The sequence below is a fragment of the Tachypleus tridentatus genome, chromosome 13 (genome assembly GCF_004210375.1).
Source record: "Tachypleus tridentatus isolate NWPU-2018 chromosome 13, ASM421037v1, whole genome shotgun sequence".
NCBI lineage: Eukaryota > Metazoa > Arthropoda > Merostomata > Xiphosura > Limulidae > Tachypleus > Tachypleus tridentatus.
The window spans coordinates 137,795,311-137,812,920 of NC_134837.1; the positions used below are offsets into that span (position 1 = coordinate 137,795,311).

The 17,610-nt window shown below is 33.0% G+C and overlaps 1 long non-coding RNA gene across 3 annotated transcripts; it reads right to left on the bottom strand.

Moving 5' to 3' along the window:
* Nucleotides 1-606: 606 nt before the first annotated feature.
* Nucleotides 607-17,141, bottom strand: LOC143238580 (uncharacterized). Of its 3 annotated transcripts, none has more exons than XR_013020652.1 (3): nt 16,438-17,141; nt 6,887-7,134; nt 607-3,167 (listed from the first exon to the last, which is right to left on the bottom strand). It is a non-coding gene; the product is annotated as an uncharacterized LOC143238580 (long non-coding RNA). The 3 variants fall into 3 exon arrangements; XR_013020654.1 differs by lacking the exon at nt 16,438-17,141 and adding an exon at nt 14,035-14,506 and having other exon boundaries at nt 3,040-3,167; XR_013020653.1 differs by lacking the exons at nt 6,887-7,134; nt 16,438-17,141 and adding an exon at nt 14,035-14,501.
* Between the last annotated feature and the right edge of the window lie 469 nt (nt 17,142-17,610).

Here is a 17,610-nt window from a genome sequence, read left to right on the forward strand (position 1 = left end):
TGATAAAACATATGTTAAAAACATTAATAGTCAGTTCATAGAATTTAATTGAATTTAAAGTATATAATAATGTTATAATAACTGAAATGTACATATCCTGTCGATTATTCAAAAATAGAATATCATAGATACATATTTATTGTTTTGTATTATTAAGAATAGTGAAAGAGTCAATAATCTAAGGTTAGTGGCTTTTAAATTCAGTGGCATACAAAAACTGATCGTCACTACTTAAGTTAAAGTATGATGAACATTTGAATGTATAATCTACTATTTTTATAATTTGGGTAGGAAATATATCATTATGTAGAGTTTGAACAATTTATTTTCAATATTAAATATAATATTTGCATCTTAATAATGAATATATAATCATAATTGACGACTTGTACTATGTATTATAATTGACTTGTTCAACTTTTCTTTCCATAAAATTTTATTTCCTAACATATTGAACTTTTAATTCTATCAACTTTCTCTAATCTTTGTAAAAGGTCGGCATACAATTAACCACTAGTCAAAAAAAGGTTTGATTTCAATATTAACGACCTCAGACATAAAAGGAAATAACATCCATATGTAGTATTTTATTTATGTTCAAAGTGAAGATACATAGAGAAAGTAACATTTTACACAATAATAACTCTTTAGATTTTAGTTATCAACTTATAAAGCTAAATATGATATTTATTTAAGCATCCTTTTCAGGACAAACAGATGTTGTATATTAATTATAGAAATGAAAGCGTTTTACATATGAAACATCACGAAACACAAAAGTATAATTAGATAAGAAAGCAAAAACTATAATCAGAATATTAAATCACAAAAATACAATACTTATGAAAATATTAGATGCGATAAAACCTTTTAGCAGTAAGTTTCATGTATTTGTAACACTGTTCTTCTATAGAAACACATGTAATATATAAATGAAAATGTGTGATACTTGTTGACAGGTATATACCAACATATATTGAATATAGTACCTCATGGTATGGTGAAACACGTCAGTTTTAAGCTGTGTGGAAGAAGTATTGCGAGGGTAAAGATCTAAAATTCAGTACGACGGGGACAGTTGTAGTTACGAATTCCCAATGCATTACATGTTATCTGTAGCTTTCAGACGTGGAGTATTCCTATTAGAATGCATTCGAATGCAGTTTTGAAAGTATTTGAATATTTAAAAAGGAAAAATTATACTATTTACACTCAAATATAGTGGAATATCCGCTGAATGATTTATTGAATATTTAATACTATATGAGTAAATATCAATTTTTGTACTAATCCAATTTAAAGACCGTCGATACTACATCTAGAGCTGGTTTAATCAGGTCAGTACTCTCTAACCACCTTAAAAGTTATTTTATTATATGGTTATTAATCCACGTAAGTCACCCGAAAGAATTTTAGATGGCTACTAAACTGTCTTCAGTGGTATATAAACATTTCATACTTTCTACTAATAGATAGATCTGATCACATCAAGACAAAGTGTAAGTATTGTGAGCAGACTTCTAGCCTACTGTTACATCTGCCTATTTATTATTTTTGTTAACATGAACTGTATTCTATGTAAATTATACACTATAATATAGGTAAACTATATTCCTCGTGTTTATGGTAAACTATATATTTTATTATATATAAAGAAACGTCTTGTGTGAATAAAGAAAGCTCTTTGTAAAGGAGCGAACAACGTTTCGACATTCTTCGGTCATCGTCAAGTTCACAAAGAAAGAAAGAGGTAACTCACCGATAGCTGACCACATGTTTGAAGGCGGTTGTGTAATTGGGTGTAAGAATGTAGAGGGCGTGCTTAGATGTTGAATTATATTTATTAATATAGGTATGCGTAAAGGTGTTTCTTTGTATTAGTTTATTTTGGGTTTGAGTTGTTGTATAAGTAAGGCTTCTTTAATTTTGCGTTTGTTTATGTTTGTTTCTTTATTTAGTATTTGGGCCTTTTCTATGGTTATGTTGTGTTTATTTGATTTGCGGCGTTCGAAAACGTATGAAGGTTCTTTTTGGGTTCTGTGAATCTGGTTTCCATTTTTCTACTTGTTTTTTTAATATAGAAATCGTGGCAGTTATCACATTGTATTTTATAAATAATGTTGGTGTTGTGGTTGTCAGTATAGTTTTTTCACAGCATAGACCTTAGTTTTGTGCCTGGTTTTGAATAAATTTGGTATTAACTGGAATATCATATTTTTTACTAGTTTTTGTCAAATGTTGGTTATTTTTCTGCTCATGTCGGGAATATATGGGATGCAGCAGTATATGGTTTCGTGATTTTTTAAATCGTGGGGTATATTTATTTTAGTTGGTTGATTTTGCTTTTTGTCTATGTGTGTGCGTATAATGTATATCAAATATACCCACTTGTCTTGATAAATGTGAGATAAATTCACCATATAGTCTAATACAGTCACAACTTTAGCATAACTTTGGAATGGAAGAATAGGGCTGGATCTAATAATTTAGTTACCATCTGTTGAGAAAGGTCATAAGTTGTGGCATTTTTGAGAAGCCAAGAGGCTTCTAGATGTCCAATAATTTATAATCAATGTAGCCAAATGAATAATATTATTAACTATTAAAGAAAATAGCAATACTAAAATGTACATTAAAATATATTAAATCATTTAAGTTGTCATATTAAAAATTAAATCAACCATTTTAAATCATCTCTAAAAATCCATATAACCATATATTTCCAATCTGTCTCTGCCTCTGCTGCTTACTCAGATAAAATAATTAAACCATTTTATGCAAGTTATATATGGATGTGCTCCATTCATAAAACACATTATTATTACTTTAAAATACAAGTATAAGGAAAAGATTCTTGCTTTCAGTTTTGTAAGATATGATTTGTTTTCTTCCACAAATTTATTCTTTTTTTTTCTCCCTCTCTTTTTAGCATCACAAGAGTGGCATAGAACTAACCACATTCTGTGTTTTAACTGGTTTCTTTTCTCTTTACTTTGTGTAAAGGAAACTTGAAGGTACCTGGATAGATGTGCGACTAATCCCACTTGATGGAGAACGAGGATCATTTTTAAGAACCCTGAGAGGTTTCTGTGATATTGGAGTTGAAGGCTTACTTTCTTCTGACAGCTCATCCCACATTTTGCTTCCCATTAATCCCATCTTGAGAACTGGATAAAATAAAGTAATACGAAACTTATTTTAACGAAAAACCAATTCAGAGAGCGTTCATACATAATCTATGTGTCACTGTATTTTGGCAATTTTTATTCAACAATTCTAAGTGTTTACTTAGAAACCTAACACTTCAACATTACAGTAACCCCATATAATTTTTTAAATTTAGCAATATGTCAATGAGTGATTACACAGCTGTTTTTGCTAATATGTTAAAACTATACGTTTTCATAATGTATGATGCTTTGACCTATACATCCTTTTAGCACTGATCTCTCATCTATTGATAATACAAAAAATATAAAAAGAAGCATATTTAGGAACCATGCAGTAAAACACTGTCTGGCTTTGGTGTTCTATCTCTCTTTGAACTCTTTCTTTTCATTACCAAGGAGTTAATATTTATATAATTTAGTACAATCTCAATATCTGAAAATTACCTACAGAGTTTACAAAGTCAGGCGTATTGCTAGCATTTTAAAAGAAAAGAGAACATTTATAAGCTCAAACATCAGATATGCAAATTTCATTTTTGCTCATTAGTGATTTGTTAATACTAATTTAACAGTTTGCAATTATATTACTTGTTATCAGGAAGCTGGAAAGGGTGTGGACTTGGCATTCTTAGATTTTTAAACGTTTTTGAAAAAGTTTAACACAAAGACTTAGTTAAAGGTAAATTTTACAGAAAAAAGAAAACTTTGCAGTCAAAAGAACTACTCATACTGATTAATTTTGCATGTTCAAATTTTTTTATAAAACATATGTGCTAATAAATGAACCATAGATCTTGGTGCAGAAAGAGCCCTTTCCGAGCGGCAATCCGAACGTTTTAGTTTTTACGTTTGCCGCTAGGAAAAGTACTGTGACGTAATAGTTGCCAAACAAACCGCCAACGCCAGCACGTTGAATGTAAATAAACATGGCCATCTCGGTCCATGGTTTATAATTTTGAACAATTTGAATAAACACTATCGTGCCCTTACCAATCGAAAATATGTCAAGATATGTCAATCATATTATTATCTCTCAAACCTGGAATTATCCTTGGAGCCAAAGAAGGATCAAATAGAGTATTTCGTAGTAAAAGCACAGTTTCCCAATAAATTTACGAAGGTTTCTTTTTGTGATAAAGACAATTAGTTTAATATTTTTCTTCAGTGTATAAATAACAAAGCTGAGCATGTTCTGAACAATTAAATAGAATATTTGTTGAAACAATGAAAAGAAAACAAGTACCCGTACCCATTGTGGATGAGTCAACAATCCTTTCTCCCTTTGCTGGTGTTTAATCTTTTCTCTTATGTGGGGCCTGGTATGGCCAGATGGTTAACGTCTTTTAATAGGAAAACTACAGAATTTAACCAAGAACGTTTATAAATTTCGAACATTACAAACAGTTTAACTCAGGATGTCTATGAGGACATTACATATCATCATTGGTAAAAGTTAGCAGCGTGAGGTCAATCAAGCTAGCTAGCTTAAGCGAGATGCAAAAATATCAATTCAGTATTAATTTACCCTTCATGGACTTAGATCATCGATAAGATATTCAGTTCTAGACCAAATATAAGATTCAGTATTATCTGTAAGTTTGTAAAACTGTTGTACATAAACCATCGTTTGTAAATTGTATTGTTTGTTATTTGTATGTTAAAATATATTTGTGTTTGTTTTGCTATGCACGAAGCTACACAAAAAGCTGTCTGTTCTCTACCCACCACGGGTGTAGAAAAACCTGGTTTCTAGCAGTATAAGTGCACGGATATACTGAGGGCTATATTTCTATTTTAAAAACGTTTTGTGTATCAATCTTGTTGGTAAATACCATAAATTTGACACATATTAATTCCAATGCAAATTTCCGGTTATTTGAAATCGTAATAAGTTAACATTCGTAACACAAGAAACTTACATTAAGTCGAGTTTCTCGACGTTTCAACAATATTCTATCGCGCTTTCGTAAAACAAATATTCTTGATTCTCACTTTCAGGAACCTTCTACAAATTTCGAGGACAGGCGGGACTTGCGCAATACAGAGCCAGCAATATATGTCATAGACAAAAAAAGAAAACTATACAGAAATAAGCATGATAAATAAATGTACAACTGTAAATTTATTACACATTGTAATCCACACCATTCCGGATTTTGTTTAATACATTCAGTATTATACTGTCTCTTGGAAGGCTGTATTGATTACCTTTTATAAACATTTGGCGAGACTCTAAAAATTTCAGCTTGTACTTCAATACTAATATTTATTACTTTGTTTATTCGAGAATCTTCTAAACTATAGTAAATAGACGAGAATTTCGTAATACAGATCTAACAGTATAAATTATGTGCATTTTCTAAATATAAATTTAACTGAAATTAAAATAAATATATAATATAATAATAAATATATAATAGTAGATCCGTCGCACCTCCCTCTTTAGAGAATTAAAAATTGGCGTTAGACAAATAACTAAGATATTTTATATATATAAACTCATAACAGTAAATTAAATATAATACATTATCAAATGATTAATATCTTTAATAATCATGAGAGTATATAACACAATCAACTCAAATAACCTTGTAATAATAAAATTATATAGCACATGAAAGTGCACCAACGCAAATGTTGTATTTTCGGTAAAGGTTCAACTCAATCAAACAACTGAAGGATAGGTTGGATAGGTTTTAAAGGAGAAATAGGAATGTTCTGATTAGATTTTGCAACCAATTAACAGGTATGATAAGTTTTACAAAACTAAAAAAACATTTTGCTCATATTAAAATAAAAATATACAGTAAAATCTATCTTAGTCGGAATCGCACGGTGGGACCGAGTAAAATTTCCGGCTTAGACAGTGAACATGTATTTCCTTAATTATATATAATGTTTTAGCGGAACGTTATACTTGCTTGACTCAAGAGAAGTAAGACTTTTGTGAATAAAGTTATTATATTGCTTATGCTATATTTATTAGAATAAGAACAAAAACAGACATTCAAAATATACATAAGTATGCAAAATATTGATCAAATATATTTGAAGAAAGTGTTCAATTTCAACTGTTTCGTTTTTTAATGGGCTTTCTCATGTGGTTAAAAGAGAACGTCAATTCTACAGCCTTTTCATAAAGTTCATTTGCCCCCTTAATTTTTGGATACAATTTGATAACGTTAATATAACTTAACACATGTAATGAAATAGGAATTTCTATTTCCTCACTATCTTTCACATTTTGTTCATCTTTTGATTCTCACACACTGTTACCATATTGTGATTCTATTATAGATTTTAAATCAATTTCATCGGTTTCTGTTAAAACATTCTTGTCAACGTTCACAGAATCATTTGCATCAACTTTCTCAATCAGAATTTCATTAGAATCGTAATAACAAACAACTTCTCCACAATCTCCGCCGTTATCAAGAATAAATTCACAGTTTCGAAAGCACTTTATTACACATTTGATTAAATGACTTAAAAATGCAAATGCATCTAACACGTCAATTTTCACGGTCATTTCAGATGCTCTCTTACAGTCGTTCATGTTTGCAATAAAATGCTGTAGCATCAATTTTTTTCCTATTTTAATTTTGTACACTGTATAATTCTATTATCTAGTGGCTGTAGAATTGATTTTGTACATGGAAGTAGAAAGACTAAACAAGCACTTAAAAGTTCAGCTTTTTGATGAAAAGTTGCATTACCTAGGAAAATTAGAATATTTTTATTTTCTTGTTCCAGTCTTTTGTTTAATTTGTTCAAAAATTCCTCGAATATAGCAGTTGTCATCCACGCTTTATTATTCGTTTTCCATTCCACAGGAAATTGATTCTTCCTTAAATTTTTGAAACAACACCAAGTTTCACTTTTACCTATTACGTATGGTTTCTCTAATTTTCCATCAGTAAATGCGACCAAAAGTACAGTCAATCGTTCTTTCGAATAGCGACTTCTGGAATAAAGACGGTAGAAAAAAAACAACAGAATATATTTGACCAATACTTATTGCAATAACATGCCCGAGAATGTATTCATATTTAAACAAATTATCAATTAAACAAGAATTCATTAATATTCAAAGAAATGATTCATTAAATAAGAAATTAATATTTAATCAAAAACACTTTTTCCGCCTCACTCAGGTTCTAATCCTACTTGTTAATATATGAGGTAGGTGAAAGATGGTTTTCCGTCCGCTTTACGCGGGTTCTACCATACTGAGGGCGTTTTATAAAAGAAATCTTAAGATAATGCTTCAAGTGATATTTCCGACTTGTATAGGTTTCCGCTCTGTACAGTTTCCAGCTTAGATAGGTTTTACTGTTATCGTAAATTCGTCAGAAATGAAACATGTCACACACAAGTTTAAATTTTTTTAAAACATTTCTATTAAGTTTAATTAGCCTTCACAAGTATGTTTTGTTGCTGTTGTTTTTGTAGTTAAGCTCAAAGCTACAAAATGAGCTATCTGTATTGTACCCAAAATTTGTATCGAAACCCTGTTTTCAGCATTACATTTTTTTGACAAGTATGACGTTTCTATCAATGGCGCAATATTTTTCAAGGTTTTAACGGTAATAAAGATATTTCTGTATTTAAACCAACATTTAAAAAGCAATGAACATCAGATGAATAGACACCAGTTACCTACAAATATAAGAGCAGATAGAATAACATTATTTCTGGCTGAAAAAAACAGCAACAAAGAATAAGCAGATAAAATTGAATGTATACAAGATTTTGGTTAAAAGAATTCGATAATATTAGCAAGACTTTAGGAAATAACGATAAAAATCACATAGAATTGTGCCTTGATATCTGTTGATTTCTGCATTTTATTTGTGAAAATAAAGAAACAAATTTCCTCCAGCAAATGAAAAGTACGCACGTAAATATACCGTTCTCAGTTGAAAATGAAAATAAGTTCACGATACATTTTAAACGTTAACATCACACGAACTCCACCAAGGCCTTACCACTAAAATTCATAAACAGGTCTTCTAATAATGTAATTCACCAGAAATTAGACACTCTTGAAAACTTCCTAAATACAGCATATATTATACGCACCACAAATACATTGATGACGAAACTACATATTTAGCCTCACTAATGCAAGTCCAATCCTTATCACAATAGTTACATAAAATCTATAAAGGAAATGAGAAAAACAACAAAGACATGTTTAACAAGCAAACAAAGACACTTCACTAAACATGGGAAGCTTAATCATTAGCTCTATATAAAACAATATTGTACTCCTTACAGGAACTTAGAAAAGAATAACATAATATAATTTTGACATAAAGACTAGATTCATTTTCGCACCTTGAAATAGGTAACGGTTTGCTACTTTTAGGGTCCATTAATAGGAAAACCTAAGAGTTCGAAACGTTTCTTTCTGTTATTTTTATCATTTAAAATGTTAAAGTGTTTTGTTAAACTTGCGAAAATTTATGACAAAAACACCCTAGGAGAAAACCAAGAAGTTTCAATTTCTCACGAATAGATGAATAATATTTAGCATAATTCCCTGATGTTATTTTCTTGCATGCACATATATCATTAGAGGCAAAGCCTGTATATTTATACATCAGAATTGGATTTGAGAATATAGTTCTTCTGATAGAGTGAACATTCTAAATTTTTATTACATAGTGCTGTGGCAACAAATGTTATATTACAGACTCATTAAACATGCCCAGAGATTCCTGTTAATAAAATTATCTCGATATCAAGACACTAGAATATTGATTGATATATTTTTGTTGTTGATATTTAAAACAGGGACAAGCTATCGGGGCTGATCAGTCTCCTAAACCCTTGCCAAGGTTTAGCCTTTATACATTCAGATGAAATTGCATATATCTATTATGGACCTAAGAATTTGTTTAGATATTCAAGTTTGAGTTATACTGCAAAAACCAAAACTTTGTGACTATTGGAACTTTGGAATACTGGGTGGACGGTCATCTTAAATTAAAAGTAAACACGTTTTAAGAAAATTATGTAATGAACCTACTCCACAAGGAGACGTTTACAAAATGCAGTGTGGCAATTGTCCAGACTTTCAAATAGATGAATCAGGACATAAACTGAACGGAAGTTAAAGGAACATCCGTAACTCCTACCCATATACGAGGGCTGTTTGACTGTGTGGGTATTTGGGTATTGATGTTGTTAAATACCCAGGAGGGTCAGATACATTTGACCTCTTCCTCCCTCCCGAACGATTATAGCGTCTGTCTTTAGGGTTTTTTTTTTTTTGTTTTTTTTTTAAAGCTTTGGGCCAGAGTAAAAGTATAACATCATACTCAGGTCCATTTCAGGGCTCAGTCCATGCATGGACGAACAAGAAGTTTTTTGTTTTGTTTTTTCATTTAATTTTTTTTTTGTATTTTCATATATATATATATTTTTTTTTGTATTTTTCTACTTTTTCTCGATTGAGAGAATGCTACTACTACTTGTAGTAACACAAACACTCACGCAGAAAAGAAAGTAATAATAATAAAAAAAATAATAATAATGATTAAAAAAGAAAATAATAATTATAAAAATTAAAAGAAACAAGGACTAAGTGTCTAGTGCATAGTGGCCAGCTTGTGTTACATTTCTTAAATATATGTTAAAAGGGGAGAGGTATTTAGGACCATTTACATCATGTACGTGATATCTGTCGAGATCACACATTAAGTCATTTTTATGCCAATTCTTATTGAAATATTTTAGAAAATTATGCAAGAGTCTTTCAGCTATTGTATCTATGTTTGCATACTTGTGCATGAATGTGGTTGAGGTGCTACGTGGTACTTTGTATGCTGAAGTTAGTACAGAATTTTGTATACGTTGAAGTTTCTGTACATGTGTGGGTGCTATGTTAATCCAGGCAGGTGATGCATATTCTATTGTTGGTCTAATGTACGTTTTGTAGATTTTAAGTATGTTGTCTGGTGATGTTCCTTGGATTTTACCTGAAAGACTTCTTGCATAGTTTGCTCTTTTCCAGATTCGTATCAGTACATTTTTAATATGTGGTAGCCACGTTAATTTTGAGTCATAGGTTAGACCTAGAAATTTAGCAGAAGTAGCAGTCAGTAAAAGTGATCCATTCATATAGAGTTTTGGTGGATCTTTTTTCAGCTTATTCAGTCTGCTGAATACTATGACTTGGGTTTTTGGAATATTAATTTTGATTCTGTATTTCTGGCAGTATTCTTCGATGTTATTTAGGACTGGTTGTAGGTTCGTTGCTGCTATTGACGGAGTGGGGCACTTTTCCAGACTGCTACATCGTCAGCGAACTGTGATGCATAACCTAAATTTAGGTCCGACAGAGGCATATTACTCACGTACATGATAAATAATATAGGGCTAACAACCCCTCCTGCGGGACTCCTGCTTCGGGTGAAAAGGACCCTGAGTGGGCCCCATTTACATTTACTTTACACATTCTGTTATCCAGGAAGTTGGACAGCCAGCGAATAGTTTCCTGGGGTAATGCCATTTCAAGCAATCTATGTCGTAAGCCGTTATGCCACACTGTGTCAAATGCTTTCTCAATGTCGAGAAAGCAAGCTACAGTGCATTCTTTTTTGTTGAAGCTGTCGGTAATTGATTCTGTAAGTCGAATCAGGTGGTCTGTAGTTTGGCGGTTTTTTCGAAATCCGTTTTGAATTTCTGGTAATTTTGAATTTTCTTCTAAGTAAACTGACAGACGATTACTAATTATCCTCTCTAATACTTTGCCAATACAACTGGTTAAGCTAATCGGACGGTAGTTGTTTGGTTTATTCGCTGGCTTTCCTTCTTTCTGGAACATTAATATTATTGCTTCCTTCCAAGAAACGGGGATATATCCAGCTGATAGTGAGAGATTAAATAACGCTGTTAGGTGTTCATATAATCTCTGAGTGCCTTGTTTTAGGAGGATAGCTTGAATACCATCTTCTCCAGGGGCTTTGTTTTTTGTGTTGTTAATAGCAGTTACGACTTCTGTTACAGTGATATGTTTTACCAGTTGATGAGTGCTCCAGTCTTTTGTTTTTTCTTGGTGTGTAATAGTGTTGACTGGAAATTTAGGTGTAAAAATGCTTCTGTTTTGATCAATATAGTTTGTGACTGTATTATAAAAGTATCTGTTCATGTCTGGTTCATGATGTGTTTTGAACGTGTTTTCCAGGTGTTTTTTAAATATCTCGGCTTTTTCTGTGTTAGTGTATGCTGTTTCTCCATCCAGTTCCAGTGGTGGATATACTGTGTTTGTTGTTCCTGTGTTTGTAAATCTTTTCAAATGTGTCCAGAATTGTTTAGGATCAGTTTTGTGATTTAGATCGGAACAGAAGGTGTCCCAGTTTTCTTGTTTCTGTTGTCTGATTAAGTTTCGTATTTTATTCCTTATTGTGTTTATCTGAGTTTTAAGTGTGGGGTTGCGATTTTGAATGTACTGTCTGCGGAGTATACGTCTGTCTTTAATTAAGTGTATTATGTCTTTATGTGGTTGCCATGAATGAGTTGTTGTGAAGTGTTTTTGTTTCGGTATCGAACTGTTGGCTGCATGTTTTAGACACTCAGAGATGATATGACAGTATGCATCTATATCTGATGCGTCCGCGGCAATGTGTAGTACTTCTGGAGGTAAGGTTTCATTTAATATAGTTTGGAAAACTGGCCAATTAGCTTTTTTGGAGTTCAGTTGGTCTCTCACTATGATTTTATTTAAGTGGGGGGTGAGATTGAAGATACACCAAACTGGGAGGTGGTCACTATCTATATCGTGACCAACATGAAAATTTACGAATTTGCGACTCATATTTGACGAACACAGGCATAGGTCCAGTATTTCACTGGTGCCGTGTGCGTACGAGATATGTGTCGGTGTTGCATCGTTTAATAACGTCATGTTTGATTCGTCCAGAAATTGATAAAGTAAGTTGCCATTTGCGTTTGAACAACGACAGTTGAATGCTATATGTTTACTGTTTAGGTCGCCGATAATAATAAGATTACAGTTGCTATTATACAATATATTCAATAGATTTACATCTAACACTGTACTAGGCGAGCAGTAGATGCCCGCCACAGTAACGTCTGTCTGATTTTGCGTTTTTACATTAATAACTATAGATTCATTACTGGAAGGGATAGTAAGTTCCTGAACTATAAGTTCAGTCTTATACAATAATAAAAGACCTCTGTTTGGATCTCTATTATCCTTCCTGTCATGTCTAATAGTAGAGTAGCCGTTTAATTTAAATCTATGGTAGTTATATAGAAGAGTTTCACTAATTATGATTACATCAGGTTTTATGGAGCTTGTTGTATCTTCAATCTCATGTTTCTTGAAAGCAAGAGCACCCTGGATATTGATGTGTAAAACTGTGAAGTTATCCATGTTTAGTAGAGTTTATGATGGAGGTTAAAATTTGCGGCAAGAACTTGTGTATGTTTTTCAATATGATTTTAACAATTATGTCTGTGAGACTGTTGGTGTTTGTGGGATTTGTATATTCTGCCATTATTTCCGAGAAAGTGGAAGTTATGGCAGATGTCAGTGTTGTTTCAATTGTTGTTGGTTGTGTATTTTGTGGTGGTTTTGGTATTTCCTCTTCACTTGGTAATGGTTTTTTCCTGTCGGGATGATGAATTTTTAACCACTGCAGCGTAAGTGTTTGTTTGTGTAGTTGTACTTTGTGGTAGGTGTGGGTTCCTTAATGGTTCGTGGTGGTGGCGGCTTGTTCATGTTGGGATTTTTAATTTCGTATAAGTGTGTTTTAATTGATTTATATTTCTGACAACCTTTATAATTTGCAGTGTGTTCTTCCCCACAATTGCAGCATTTGGGTTTGGGGTTCTGTTTTGTACACTGTGTAATGTGGTGATTCTCCCCCACAGCCCACACAACGCGCATTTGCTTGGCATGCTGCTGCTACATGTCCAAACCTTTGGCATTGGTAGCACTGTGTGACAACCACTGCTGGTGTTTTTGTTTGTTCTACTGTGTACTTTTGATACCACATAGTGATACCATTATTAATGAATTGTGTAATATCCTGGCTGTTGTCTGTGACTACTTTGATTAGGTTTGTGGGTCTTTTAGTAATATTTGAAATTATACGCTCAACTGAAATGTGTTTTATGTTTTGTGTACTTAACTCTTCCTTAATGTCTTCTATGTCTATTGAATTATGTACACCTCGTATCACAAAAGATTTCGGTGTTGGTTTAGTTCCTGGTAGGTGTATTGTAATGCTTCCTGTTTTGAATGCGTCTGCAGGCCAAGCTTTTAGTAGACTGTTTAAGTCAGCGGGTTCCTGTCCTTGAACCAAAACACCGCCTCTGGGCAGACGCTTAATATTAGTAATCTTTGTGTTAGGTTTGCACCTGTATATTTCTTTGGCCAATTGTGGTTGGTTGAAACTACCAGGAACTCCTTGGATTATAACTGCGTGCTTAGGTGATTTTGGTGCGATTTGTGTATGTGTGTCTGTGGTGGTTGTTTTTTGTTTAATTTGTTTTTTCTGACTTCGAGTCTCCACAAGCGTGAAGCCTTCGTCGTCAGAAAGAACTTCGTCTTTGTCTGAACATGTTTGTTTTTGAATATCCAGGGTGGGGTTTGGGTTGCTAGTACTGCTAGTTTTTGGCATATTAAAGTCTATAACCGTAGTCTTAGGTACATTGTCTTCACATGCTGAAATCATAATATCTTTTACTAGTTTTCTTTTTTTTCAAGTCCTTACAGTATTTTCTTCAACCGGCGTTAACTTAGCTTTTAGTTCTTTTTCGGCTATGAACATTAAAGATTGTAATTTTAAATTATCATTATCTGTTTGGCCACAGTCACTAGACTTACTTTTTGTCCCTGAAACAGACGGGCTTGCTCCCTCAGTCTCAGACGCTACATCGCTTTCCCTGGTCTCCGACTCCCCGACCGGCATGTCGCCTCGTTGTTTAGCGAAGGGGTATTTCCTGTCTTGGGCTAATTCAAATGGTAATAAGGTCTTCTGTCTACTGGCGTAAAACTAAAATTCGAAGTGAAAAGTAAAAACACTAACAAAATATGAAGCAAAATATAACACGTAGAAATCTAGAGACTTTCAGAGGTATGTCCTTCCTTTACCCTGTCCAAGCGCAGAATCTCCTACGAGGGCTGTTAAAAAAATACGCGGACTGTTTGAATTGCGCGGCTCCAGTTGGTTCCAGGGGAATTCGCTTGGTGTCGCTAGGTTCGCACAGATCAGCTGATTACAACGCCATTTCCCGATTGCAGATATCTTCATTTGTGTATTAGCTACGCGGTTTTAAATGAAGTGCGATTGTTTCGTTTGGCGGATTTCAGAATGAATGACCTGAAGGAGCAACAACTTGCTGTGAAATTTTGTGTTAAACTTGGAAAATCTGCGACTGAAACTTTTGCTATGCTTTACACGGCTTAAGGTGATGTTGCTATGAAGCGTACGGCATGTTTCAAGTAACATGAACGTTTTAAGGATGGTCGACAGTCCATTGAAGATGATGAGCGTCCTGGACGTCCTTCCACTTCAACTAACGACCCACACGTCGACAAAATCAACACCCTGGTGCGGGCAAATCGACGTCTGACTGTCAGGGAGCTTGCTGAAGAGTGTGGGATATCAGTTGGATCTTGTTACGAGATTTTGACCGAAAAATTGAAGATGCACCGCGTTGCTGCGAAATTCAGCCCTCAGAACACGTGAGTTTTTGGCCAAACACTCGATCACTGTTCTTCCCCACTCCCCCCTACTCACCTGACCTTGCTTCTTGCGATTTTTTCTTGTTCCCCAAACTCAAAAGACCCTTGAAAGGAAAAAGATTTGAGACGATTCCCGAGATTAAGGCAAATGCGACGAAGGAGCTGGAGGACATTACAAAAGAAGCGTACCAGGACTGTTTCAACAAGTGGAAACACCGTTGGGATAAGTGTGTGCGTTGGGGAGGAGAGTACTTTGAAGAGGTCCCAGACCTGTAACTTCTAAATAAAGTACATTTTGTTTTATGACGTCAGTCCGCGTATTTTTTGAACAGACTTCGTATACATGAACAAATAAGTGAAAAAAAGTTCTAAAAGAACATTGCCATTCTGACACACGAACCCGACATTAATTGAGAAAAATAATCAAAATGTCTTATTGACCAAGTTAATTAATCCCACACACAGTCAACAAGTAACCAGGCATGATTCTATATGTTTTTATCGTTATTTACCAAGACATTTCTAATTTTATCGAAAACTTTCGTACATCTTTCAATATCAAATTCACCTTTTTTCTGTTCATCTACAAAATAAATAATCTGTCAAGTCATGCAGATTGATATGACACTTATCCGAAGCACAGGGTTAATATCACATTGAAATGGTTTCGAAATAACAAAGTGAATGTAAAACAAAGAAACGTTTTATTATTTGTGTAAAGTGAATATTAATTACAGTTTATTATCACACTCCTCAAAATATACTCCAATCATTACTTGTTGCTTACTTTCGAACTAGTAAAGATAAACTCTCCTGAAATAATATTGTATTAACCAATGCCTTTTGTGACAAACACTGAGCTGTAATCAAAACTTTAATCACTTGGTATTGTACTAATTATGTAGTATTGCAAAATATATATGTTTGTTATACACATATTATTTTCTACATGACTTATAATCTCATTCAAGCATGTTACATTAAATAATGTTTTTGACAACCTATTATAGCATTGAAAAAATTTAAACACTTGGTTGATGATTAAAAGAGTAAGTTTTAATTAAGTTATCGTCCTTTAAGAACAGGAAAGTTAATTAACTGATATATTAGCGTTTAGCTTTTTTGTGTGGCTATTTAATTAACTAATGAATTAGTGTTAAGCGTCTTTTCTGTGATGATTTAATTATAAATAAATTAATCATAAATGTTTTAATTAATGTTAAGCATCCTTTTTATGGTGAATTAATTATAAATGATTTTATTAACTATCGAATTAGTGATTAACTGTATTCTTCTTGAAACATGTTTTGTATGAGTCGTGGCTGCGTAGAAACATTTTTTTACTTTGCGGGTAGAATGATTTAATTATTAATTAATTAACTAGCGAATTAGCAGTTACTGTTTTTTTATAAGATAATTAGGTGATTTAATTGTAAAAAAATTTAACCAGTCAATGATAAATGATTTAATTAATTAGTTTTAAGAGTCTTTTTAAAGATGATTTAATTAATGATTAATTATTAATCTGTATTGTATGGTTACCTAGAAACACGTTGTCTACTTTGTTGCCTGTCAGCCGAGAAACCTTGCCCTCTGGTGAAACTATTGTGTGCTATGACTTCATAGTCTTCGATGACGCCACATATACACGTGAAGTTCTCTCCGGCACCAAAAGTTGGAATTATGAGCTCGTCATCAATCCCTTCCCCAGTCAGTGTGGGACGGCATCCTTTGATGCTAAATTGGGGCTGTTACTACTTCAAACCTTTCAGTAACATCGAAACTGCTAGTTTTTTATTGTTGTTTTTGTTTGTATTTTTAAATTACCTGCAAATGACAGATAAAAAAGTATAGAACCTTTTCTTCAAAGGTGTTTTTGTTTCCTCCCTTTATCTATGAGGCACTCTCAGTAGAGCATTTCGATCACTTTTAAAAATGAAATGCAGGATGAATCGCAAGGACAAACTCAAAAGGTCAAGAGGAGAATATCAAATAACCACAATATAACTTCGCTAATAATAGTATTAGAATAATGTTATTTACAACAAATGAGTTTGATTCATTATAGTTTTTTTCAGTCTGTTCTCACTTTAATTCCGTAAGTTTATTTTTCATATAAAATATAGATGTATGTCCAGGATAGTTGTTTAATAAGTTCCACTATAACTTGGGCCTGGTTGGTGTCAAAAAGCAGAGTTCTACAAAAATACTCGAAACATTGTTTGTTGCTGAGTTCCATACTGGTAGAGGAGAAACTCACCTGAAACATACGATTTTATGGTTAGTTGTTTAAATAAAGTATATCATGTTACTCTTTGATTTCACAAAAGGCTTTATTCCTTTGTTAATATTGGTAATATTTATCAAACTTCGCTTGCCATATTTCAGCCCATTTCAGTACTCTCCTACAAGGTTAAAGCAAAGATATGAATTCAGCTTATTCAGTGAAATAGCTTTAATATATCGTAATTAATGTTTTTTCCCACTTCTACACGCCCTGGGTTCAGCATCAGGGTCACGGATTCGAATCCCCGTCACATCAAGTATCCTCTCCCTTTCAACCGTGGGACGATTAGTCCCATTATTCGTTGGTAAAATAGTCCAAGAGTTGACGGTGAGTGGTGATAACTATTGCATTCTCTCTAGTTTTACACTGCTAAATTATGGACGGTTATTGCAGATAGCCCTCATGTAGCTTTGCGCGAAATTCAGAAA